The sequence below is a fragment of the Dromiciops gliroides genome, chromosome 2 (genome assembly GCF_019393635.1).
Source record: "Dromiciops gliroides isolate mDroGli1 chromosome 2, mDroGli1.pri, whole genome shotgun sequence".
In the NCBI taxonomy this organism is placed as follows: domain Eukaryota; kingdom Metazoa; phylum Chordata; class Mammalia; order Microbiotheria; family Microbiotheriidae; genus Dromiciops; species Dromiciops gliroides.
The window spans coordinates 462,668,089-462,677,685 of NC_057862.1; the positions used below are offsets into that span (position 1 = coordinate 462,668,089).

Below are 9,597 nucleotides of genomic sequence, written 5' to 3' on the forward strand. Positions count from 1 at the left end.
GATCTGCCAGAGTTATAGTGGCACTGTGGGAAAAGCCCTGGGTTTGGTGTCAGAGAATCTAGGAAAAAAGTCCTGACTCTGCTTTGTTCCAATCTGTGTGACCCTGGGCAAGTCAATTCCCTTTCCAGCCTCAGTTTCCTCATTTTGTAGGTTTGAGGTTCAACTAGATGTTCTCTTAAGGTGCCTTCAAACTCTAAGACCTATGATGCTATGTTTTCTAAGGTCTTTTTTTAGCACTAAGTCCTAGGGTATGATCTCTACTCTCACCTCCCTCCTCTGACACTTAAGTTTTCTCTCTCTAGAAAATGGTGATAAGAATATTTACACTATTGAGGGGCAGATAGGTGGTGCAGTGGATAAAGCACTGGCCCTGGATTCAGGAGGACCTGAGTTCAAATCTGGTCTCAGACACTTGATACCTACTAGCTGTGTGACTCTGGGTAAGTCACTTAACCCTCATTGCCCTACCTCCCTCCCAAAACAAACAAACAAAAACAAAACAAAAAAACAAAGAATAATTACACTATCTACTTTCCAGGGCTATTGTGGGAAAAGGACCTTGTAAAATTGGAGCAGAGAAAACATCTCCTGTAAGGAACTGCTTGTTTCCTTATAACCAAACCTATTACAAATAAACTAGGATTAGGTCATCTCTCTGGGGGAGGAAATAATACCTTACCATTTCACCCCAAAACCTTCTTTCACTTAGACTTTCACTTCAGTGAACGATCCAGTGAAGGAGAGGCCTTCATCCAGCTATAGAATAGTGAGATCTCAGTAGAACATGTCAGATTCATATTAGTAGCAGAGTTAAGATAAAAATCTTGTAGGGAAAAAAGGAAACACAATGGGTACCCACTGTTTGGGGAAGGGATGAACAAATTATAGTATATAAATGTAACAAAATATTGAAATACCACAAAAACAATAAATAGGAGGAATTCAGAGAAGTATGGACAGACCTGTGGGAAATGATGCAGAATGAAGAAAGCAGAACCAAGAAGATATTCACATTGATTACAAAAATGTAAGCGATACCATTAGAAAGCAGCTGACAACTGAAGAACTTGAAGAAAAATGAATTTGGTCCAACAGAAATAATGGAGAAATATACCTTTCTTATCACACTAGAGAGATGGGGACTACGGATGTCAAAAATGGTATGCAATGTCAGACAGCTTGTTTCCTGGCTTTGCTTAAAATGTTTCTCTATTATAAAGAAAGGTTCAGTGTTTGGAGGGATGAGTAGTTAATGAGAAATTAATGTGATATAAAAAAAAAGACTACATTTTTTAAAAGACTAATAAAACTTGGGTAGTTTTGGTGGAATGGAAAGAGCACTAGATTTATATTCAGACGACCTTAATTCAAATCCTGATTCTACAACTTACTTAGGGGACCTTGGTTAAGTCCCTTCCCTTTTCTTGGCCTCAGTTTCCCCAACTGCAAAATGAAAGGGATTGAATTAGATGATCTCAAAAGATTCCTTTCAGTGTTCTAAACCTATGATCCCAATCTCCAGATTCCCAGGTCGGAGCTCTTTAATGCTATTTAATTACTAATGGGCTCTTCACCTGCTTTTCAATTTTTCAGAACCGAAACCAAATCTCGACTCTCCCTAATCTGACCTCGATTCTCTTTCTTCAGAGTGGCTAACGGTCTTAGAAGCCCCTTCTCTGCACCTACACCCACCGAAAATATCAGTCACACAGACAGGAAGTTGGGCCTGACTGAGGTCATTCCCCGCGGGCTCCTGGAGTTTGCGGTGGGTTAGTGGTGGTGGTGGTTTCAGCCTTGCTTTTTTGGTGACCTTAGAAGTGCTTATTTATGCATTTAAAGCCCATGATCTAATACTTTCTGGTTTGGCTGCTTTCTCCATAATAGCAGCCTGTAAAAAAGCATTGGAGAATTCCGCATGTTTTCTCATTTTGGGTCAAAAAAATAAGCTGCCATCTATACGGCATTAAATAATACCCACATGATGTGCTGGAATCTGGAGAGATATTTGGGCACTTGGGGGTCTGCTAATCAGCCACAGTCACTTTTTTGATAGAGGCTGAAGAGCAACATTCTAAGCTTGTGTTAAAGCAATTTTTAAAAAATGCTGGATTTCTTCATGTTTTCCCCATTTCTTCACAGAAGAGTCAATGTTTTCAACATCCTTTCCCTCTGTAATTTTCCTATTGGCACGGCCACATCTGACCATGAAACCCCACGTAGGTATGTTACAGAAACAGTGATTGTTGAACCAGATGCGAGTCTCTGGCAGGAGCCTCTCTCCTTTACAAAATTAAAATGCCTTTTTAGCTCACGGGCTGTAATGTATTTCAGAGATGACTACAAAAAAAGAGTAACTGACAACTTGGATGAAATGAAAGAGGAGTATATTGCTCTGTTTGTGTGTCATTCAGACCCCCCTTTCTCCTCTCACATGATGGTGGAAGGCTGCACGTTTGCTCTTTCTTTCTGGGAAATAATTTCATTTGGCACTTAGTTTTTTCAGCTAAATTCACAAAAAAAGATAAGTCCCTATGGAATATTTCACATCATGTATTTTATTTAGAGATATATTCACGATTGGTGTGGGTACTCATTCTGTTAATACATAGGGAAGCACAGGACTTAATTTCATAAATTTCTGTGGAAAAAAAAATCATTAGCTGGTGGCCAAGCTGGGGATGAGATACAATAGACAGATGGATATGGACGTAGGGGAAAGGGAATGAACCCATGACTTCATTTGGATAGAGAATTCCTGGATGATGAAACTCCCTTTCCCAATGCAAGTCAGCACCTTCTAGTCCCTATAGCCTGGAGCACAGAGCCAATATGTGTCAAAAAATGGAACCTGAACTCAATTCCTGGATCAGAGGCCAGTTCTCTACCCATTATGCCATGTCTACTGGGCACAAAAGAAAAATGATCATTTAAAGCATATACACTGGAAAATTCATTCCTTAAACAAACACTGTTATAGCCACCAATGTACGATGAATTGTTCATAAAATGTTTTACTGTCAATAAAAAAACAATCCTTTTTTTTCGTTCAGCATCTGCCATTACTGAAATGGTAATTACCTTGATCATTTTCAAGGCTAAACAGCAACAACTGGTATTTCAGTCGAAGTTTAGACCTTTTGGTAGCCTTCAGAACTAGATCAAAGTTCCAGGTTTAGATTTTTAATGCACCAGGTTTTCATCTAGATACAGACTTTTCAGAGATCTATCCTCCCAAATTAGTGATGATAATTATAATTACTATCAAAGGCAATCAAAGGTGATACTGGCATTTGAAGAGTTGTGTCTGTGGGCAGAGATATACATTACGACTAATTACCCTTTACAAACTAACCCCTACTGTCACACCAACAATACTGATATTTCAACACAGACAACACCCCTAAACTCCTAGGTTTAGAACATCTTATATTTAATTCATAAAGAAATAGTTCAATTTTCTATGCCAGTTCCTAATGATTATTTGCTGATGATATCCTCTTCAGATGCTATGCAATGTAACTACACAGACATACTGCAACACAAATCCTACTGCAAACTATTATTCTCAATGTAAACTTGAAGTTTTCCCCACTATGTACAGTCTATGGCCTTACACTTAGCTTCTCTCCTGATGCCTAAATTATCAAGTGTGCTTGGCCAATTTAAATTTGTATCAATTTTCTAATGCAAGAAACCAGTGAAAATTGCAGGTATAACTGAGTATCCTTTCTAAGGAAACATTCCTAATGTACTTTGACTTACAGATAAGAGACAACACCCCTGTTATCTAAATGCTTGATTTTTGTTTTCTTCTGTTACATCTCAGCAGTGGAGCTTAGGAGGGAAAAGTGTCTTTGCTTTTTACATCTTCCTTAATTAAAACACCAAGTACATATAGAGCTATTGATAATAAAAGCCCCAAATATACTATATCAGCATGGAGCACAAAAAGCTCACTATACCATCTTTTTTTCCTCCAAAGAAATTTAAATCAGAGTAAACAGAGACTGAACAAAGCAATGAATGGATAAGACGATAAGTAAGCAAGAGGTTGTAGAGAAGGAATTCAGACCAGTTTTTAAGTTTCCATTTCTCTCTAAATATATCATTCCTTTTACTTTAAAAATATTTTCATCAGTATCCAGATTACAAACAAGTTACTCCTCAAAGCTCTACAGAATCGTAAGCTATTATTACTCAGCTCTCTTCCATTAAGAGAGGGCAAGGATGGATTCCCAGGGTCAGTCCCCAGTGAGCAGCTATTGTCAATCACCAGGATGTCACTGCTATGAGGTCCCACCTAATTGAAGGGGGCTTAGCCCCACCCTAAACCAGGGTGTTGGTTAAACACCATTAAAGGAGTTAAGATCTGCAAATAAAGAAAATGAGGCATTGTCTTAAGTGAATTAAGGCAGCCACAAGCCAATTATTTCCTGTTCCCTGCTAACAATTGCAACAGACAAAAAGGAACCATTTTGGAAAGACTAGTAATGGGATGGGAAGGGATGGAAAGGGGGATGTGAGTGTGCTTTTTCTGTCAACAGTCTGGTGTTTTCACAGCTCACTGTCCTTACTGGGGTTAAACACTTGGCAAGGAGTGAGGTGGGGGGATGTGGATAAAGAAAAAAAAGTTTGGTTCTGCCACCAGAAAGAACTGTCCTGGCAGTACCCTCTGGTAAATAGAGATTTTCTGCCCTGGGAGTTATTGACTATTAGGGCACTTAAGCCCAGCAACACTAGAGATAAGGAGAAACCATATTAGGCTATCCACTACCCTCTTTTTTAAAAGGACTCTCCATTTGTTGTTTCTTTTTTTTTTCCCCCCAGAAAGGTTAATGCCAGTAGAAGGTACCAAGTCAGGGGTCTTTGTTTAATCTCCCAACACCAGTTGGAAAACATAATTCCCCCTTCCCTATGTACTGTCCCATCTTTCCTAATGTGGAAATATAGGCCTCAATGCCAGAAGCGGCAGGCGCTGTTGTCTATATCTGTAATGTTTTAACTACACATTTTAATAATAATCCAGTAATAATCATAGTTCATATTTCTAAAGGGCCTCAGGGTTTACACAGCATTTATTCCACAAAAGCCCAGTGAGGTGGATAGTGTAAGGATACTCATTCTGTTCTATAAATGGGGAAACTGAGGTTGAGCATTATCTTATACCAACTACTATTCTTTATTGAAGATTTCGTCTCCAGGTGCTAGGCAGTATAACCATAAGTAGCGACACAAAACCCATCACAATCTACCACTCTTCTTGTAAACTTGACTTTTTTTTTTTCCTCCTTGACTGAAGACACTTGGCCAGGGTGTGTTCTGAATCCAAGTCTGGTGCTATTGCCATGCCATCTCATTGCTTTTTGATGAAGTGTACCTTGGAGAAAAGAATATATTGCCAGCTCTGTACATAGAACACTTCACTGCCGCAGGCCTTTGTCTGCCCACTAGGAAGAGGTGAAAACAGCACTGAGGACCTGGATTTGTTTCGGGCTGTGCTATTTACTATCTGCTGAAGCGGGGCAATTCATTTGCTCTCTCTCAAGTTCTTCAATGGTAAAATGAAGGGAACGGATTTCATGACCTCTAAGGTGGCTCAAAGTCCTAGGATTCTAATTATCTGTCACCCCTCCCCCATCATTAAAAAAACAAAACCAAAAGCCAACACCACATCACATCATATCTTTTCTCATAAATGTAGAGAGCATTTTTTCCACTGGTCAGAGTCATCATAATCTGCAGTCAATTCCACACATTAAGCATAACAACCTGTGAGTTTATTCTACAAGGAGTTTATGGTGAGGCTAATTAGCGTCTAACTGGGCACTCCAGCTGAGGACACCTAAAAAACATCTGGCAGGAGAAGCCTGGTGAAGGGCCATGCAATCTCATCAGAGCTAGTTCCAGTCAGATCTTAGCAAAACTTGTCTCTTGTCTTTGACCAAAGTTGTCTTTGGAAAGGTAACTGAAAAAATAAGGAAACTGGTTTCTTCTTTGCCAGAAAGGACAGATCCTGTAGTTGGGAGCACATGCCCTTTTAAAATGAACACTGGTTGAGTGTGTACATTTTACACAAACCCATTTGTGTCTACACAAGGATGTGCTCACCCCACACTGCAAGCACAACCATTTTAAAATGAGGTTTGCAAATGGTATTTCCAGTCTTCCAATAAAAACTCAATTTAATTCATTTATTCTCTCAAATATGGCTAACAATGTCTCTCAGCAGCTTAAAACAACAGATATAATGCCAGATATTGTCAACATGGCGCCTTTCTGTACTGGGCCAAATGAGAATAAGCCCCCAAACCAAGACTCCTGTGAGCTCTTTACAACAAGTCATTCAAACAGAAGATTATGAATTTTAATGCAAGATACAATTTACCCTAGACAATTTGATTTCCTTTAATAAGTTAACAGAAAAATATTCATGTGCACATGCTGAGTGTCCCAAAAGTCTTAGTGCAGTTTAAATCACTGACTTTTGGGTTACTCTCTCTATATGAAAATGCCAAATGATCCTCTACATATGTATACATACTACATGTAGTATGGCAAGGAAAAGCTCAAGGAGAGGTAAATGAAGCAAAAGTCTTATCTAGTCAAATGTAAAATATTATTACAAAGCTACTTTTAAAATCCCAAATTGAAATGAGGAACAAAAATGTTTCAGAAAATATTCATTACTGTAATATCTCATTTCTCTTAAAAGATCTAGCTGCACTGAGAATCTTCTCATGATTTCATGTAAGGTTTTACTTGGAGTCTGTCTTAGGGAGTTTTAAAATCTAGTTACTTGCTCCAGCAAAAAGCAAAGTGTAGTTGGTTTCAAAGAAAGCCCAAATCTGCCTTCTCTGGCCATCCAAATTAAATATCATCTTTCCCAGATCAGTAGACAAATAAGCTGCACGTCTAAAAACTCAGGTACTCCTTCAATATTTCTTTTTTGGGGGTGGGGGTGGGGGTAGGAGATAAGGCTTGGAAATGGGGAGAGGGAAGAGATTAAAAAGTAGTAAAAAATAAAAAGAGCAGCTTATATTAATACTGGATTTATAGTTTAAAGAAAAATTAACATAAGTTTGAGAAAAATTCTTGAATGGAGATTATTTCAAGAGAGGGAAGCAGAGATCTGTGCATCCAGTATAGAACTGCTTTGAACTCTGTTCAAATGCCCTCCCTGCCCATTTCTGTTAGTTACAATGTTAGAGAATTATGTGTTGGAAAGGGCCTATTAATAAATTTTAAGCAAACCCAAAACATTTTATTGGCTGTATATATGTAATTTAACAATGAAAATTTCAGTAGAGGAGAAATATACCATTACATGAATGGAATATTAAAATAAAAAAAAACCCACAGCAATTGTACCCTGGGCAATAATTTCCTTTGGAAGGTATTCCCTAACTCAGACATAATTTAACACTCAAAAGCTTATTTGATGTTTGTAAATCACTCTCAGACTCCCCCTAAGTCTTAAGAACAGCGCTGGATGCAGATTAGGTATTAACTCATTTCACTGCATCAGGTAATTAAACGTCACTGAAACAGTTGTGATTTATATGGAAGTGTAATTTTTTGTTGTTGTTAAAAAAGGTAATTAAAGATTACGTGGCAATTCTCAACATAAAGTTCGGCATGAGTTTTATTTTTAGATTCCCGATCCCGCAAGATTAGTCAGTTTCACCTCTCCTAGTAACGAGACCCTAGGAACTGCCCTAACAATTCAGCAACTGAAAAGAAATTGTGGACTCCGGGGGTGCAAGTGTTTTCACCCCAAGGCTGTTTTTGCAGCGGCAGTAGCAGTTAGCTTGAGAGGTTGTTACCCGACCTTTTGCACTTATGTATTTGCACTTAAATAACTTCTTTAGCACTAAGTTATTTATTTTGGGCAGGAAAAACAAAAACAAAACCTCACTAGCTAAAACCAACAAACTGAAGTTTTTGGACGGCGGCATAAAATCCCATTCTTTGGTTTCTTCAGTTCAACAATAATAAATTTAAAAAAGAAACAAATACACAGACAGACCCAGTGTTTTTAAGCACTTCTCGTCACCAGGGTCTGCGTTACACAGCAACAAATACCACTTATTTCGGGGGTCCCATTCCCGGCCCGGAAGGAAATAACAAAGTGGTGATTAGGGCTGCAATCTAACTGACCCCCCTAAGAGGGTCGAGGGAGGAGGGGTCACAGTAGTAACGGCTAGGACACCACTGCCCTGGGCTTTTTCAACCCGAAGCGAGTTTCAAAGAGGAAAGGACGTTCGCCCGTCCGTTGACTTCTAGGACTTAGCAGAGCCTACTCGTCCTTAGCATCTCCGCGGCCCCTGCCTGGCAGGAAGGCTTCGGTCTCCGCAAACTCACCTTAAGCGAGCCGGTCCTCCTTCGGCACCGGCAGCGGACTCACCCGGTCTGCTCGGCCCCTCTCTCCCCAGTCGCCTCGGGGCGCAGGAAGGTTTCCGCACCTGGCGCCTGTCAGCACTCGGCCGCCAGCCGGTTCAGGGGCAGCGTCCTACAGCGCTCCCTCCCTCCTCGCTAGCCCAGCACTTGTCCACTCTCTCCTCAAGCAGGCAGTGACGCAGCTCTGGCCACCTGGGCTAGGTTTGTCCGGACTGCCCCGGCCCCAGTCTCCAGAGGTGGCCGAGTCGTCCGTGTAATCTGCCGCGAGCGCAGCAGCGGTCTCAGCAAAGCCCAGGGCGCAGGAGGAGCAGCCCCGCAGGCCGCGATCCGCCGGCCAGCACGGTCCCCCCTGCACCAGACCCCGGGCTAGCTAGCCCTTTCCCGAGGCACCGGGAAGGTCTGGGGCCAGCGGAGCGCCCGCCTCGTCCTGCTCACTCGACTCGCTCAGCCGCCTTAGCTCAGTGAGTCCAGCGGACAGCGCGCGCGGGCAGCTCCGCGCCTCCGCGGACGAAGGCGGCCAATGGCCCCTGAGTCAGCCCCGGTAACCCCGCAGGCGGCTTTGTGGGCGCTCGCAGGGGCTGTTTTTGGAGAAGCACCCTTTCCCGGTTGGGGTGCGGGGTCAGGGTTAGCCCTCCAGCCTGCGCCCCACTACCCTTAGGCTCCCAGTGCAGTTACTTACTCTGCTCCACCTCCCCAACCCCGAGGCCAGCGAACGCGCGTGGGAGGCGTGTGTGAGATCGCGCGCGCGGGGGCAAGAGTGATGGTCTCTGTACTCACCACGGGCTGCTGAAAAGAAGCTCCCGCGTCCCCGGGCCGAGCCTGCGGGCGGCTGCGGAGACGCTAGTGCTTGAGCGGTCCCCCCTCCCCCCAGTCCCCCGCCGTCCTTTCCTCCAGTCTCTTCTTGTCTCCCCCTCCTCCTCCCCGCGGGTAGCGGCGTTCTCGGCCCCCAGGCGGGGTGGGGTGGGGCGGGGCGAGGCCCGCGCGCGAGGTGAAAGGGTCGCGGGGAGCTGGGGCGCTTAGGAGCGCGCGGCGCCTCGCGGAGGATCCGGGCTGCAGCCGGCTCGCAGGGGGGGAGCGGGTATCCGACTGAGGCAGCTGCTGCTTGGAGCCTTCCTTCGCTTAACCCCAAGCACGCCTGGGGAGGGGAGGTTCTCGGCCCCCTCCCCCGTACACACCCACCGACGCTCCCCTGCCTGCGCT

At 43.1% G+C, this 9,597-nt stretch overlaps 1 protein-coding gene across 2 annotated transcripts in view; it reads right to left on the reverse strand.

Annotated features, from left to right (window-relative positions):
• The window catches only part of EYA2 (EYA transcriptional coactivator and phosphatase 2), a 257,595-nt gene extending 248,328 nt beyond the window's left edge, over window positions 1-9,267 (reverse strand). The window contains exon 1 of one of the 2 annotated variants that reach the window (XM_043985380.1): window positions 9,175-9,267. The gene's annotated coding sequence lies outside the window, so the exon portion shown is untranslated. Of the gene's footprint in view, window positions 1-8,361; window positions 8,471-9,174 lie in introns of those variants that run through there. The other variant, XM_043985381.1, reaches the window with a different exon arrangement.
• Window positions 9,268-9,597: the final 330 nt, after the last annotated feature.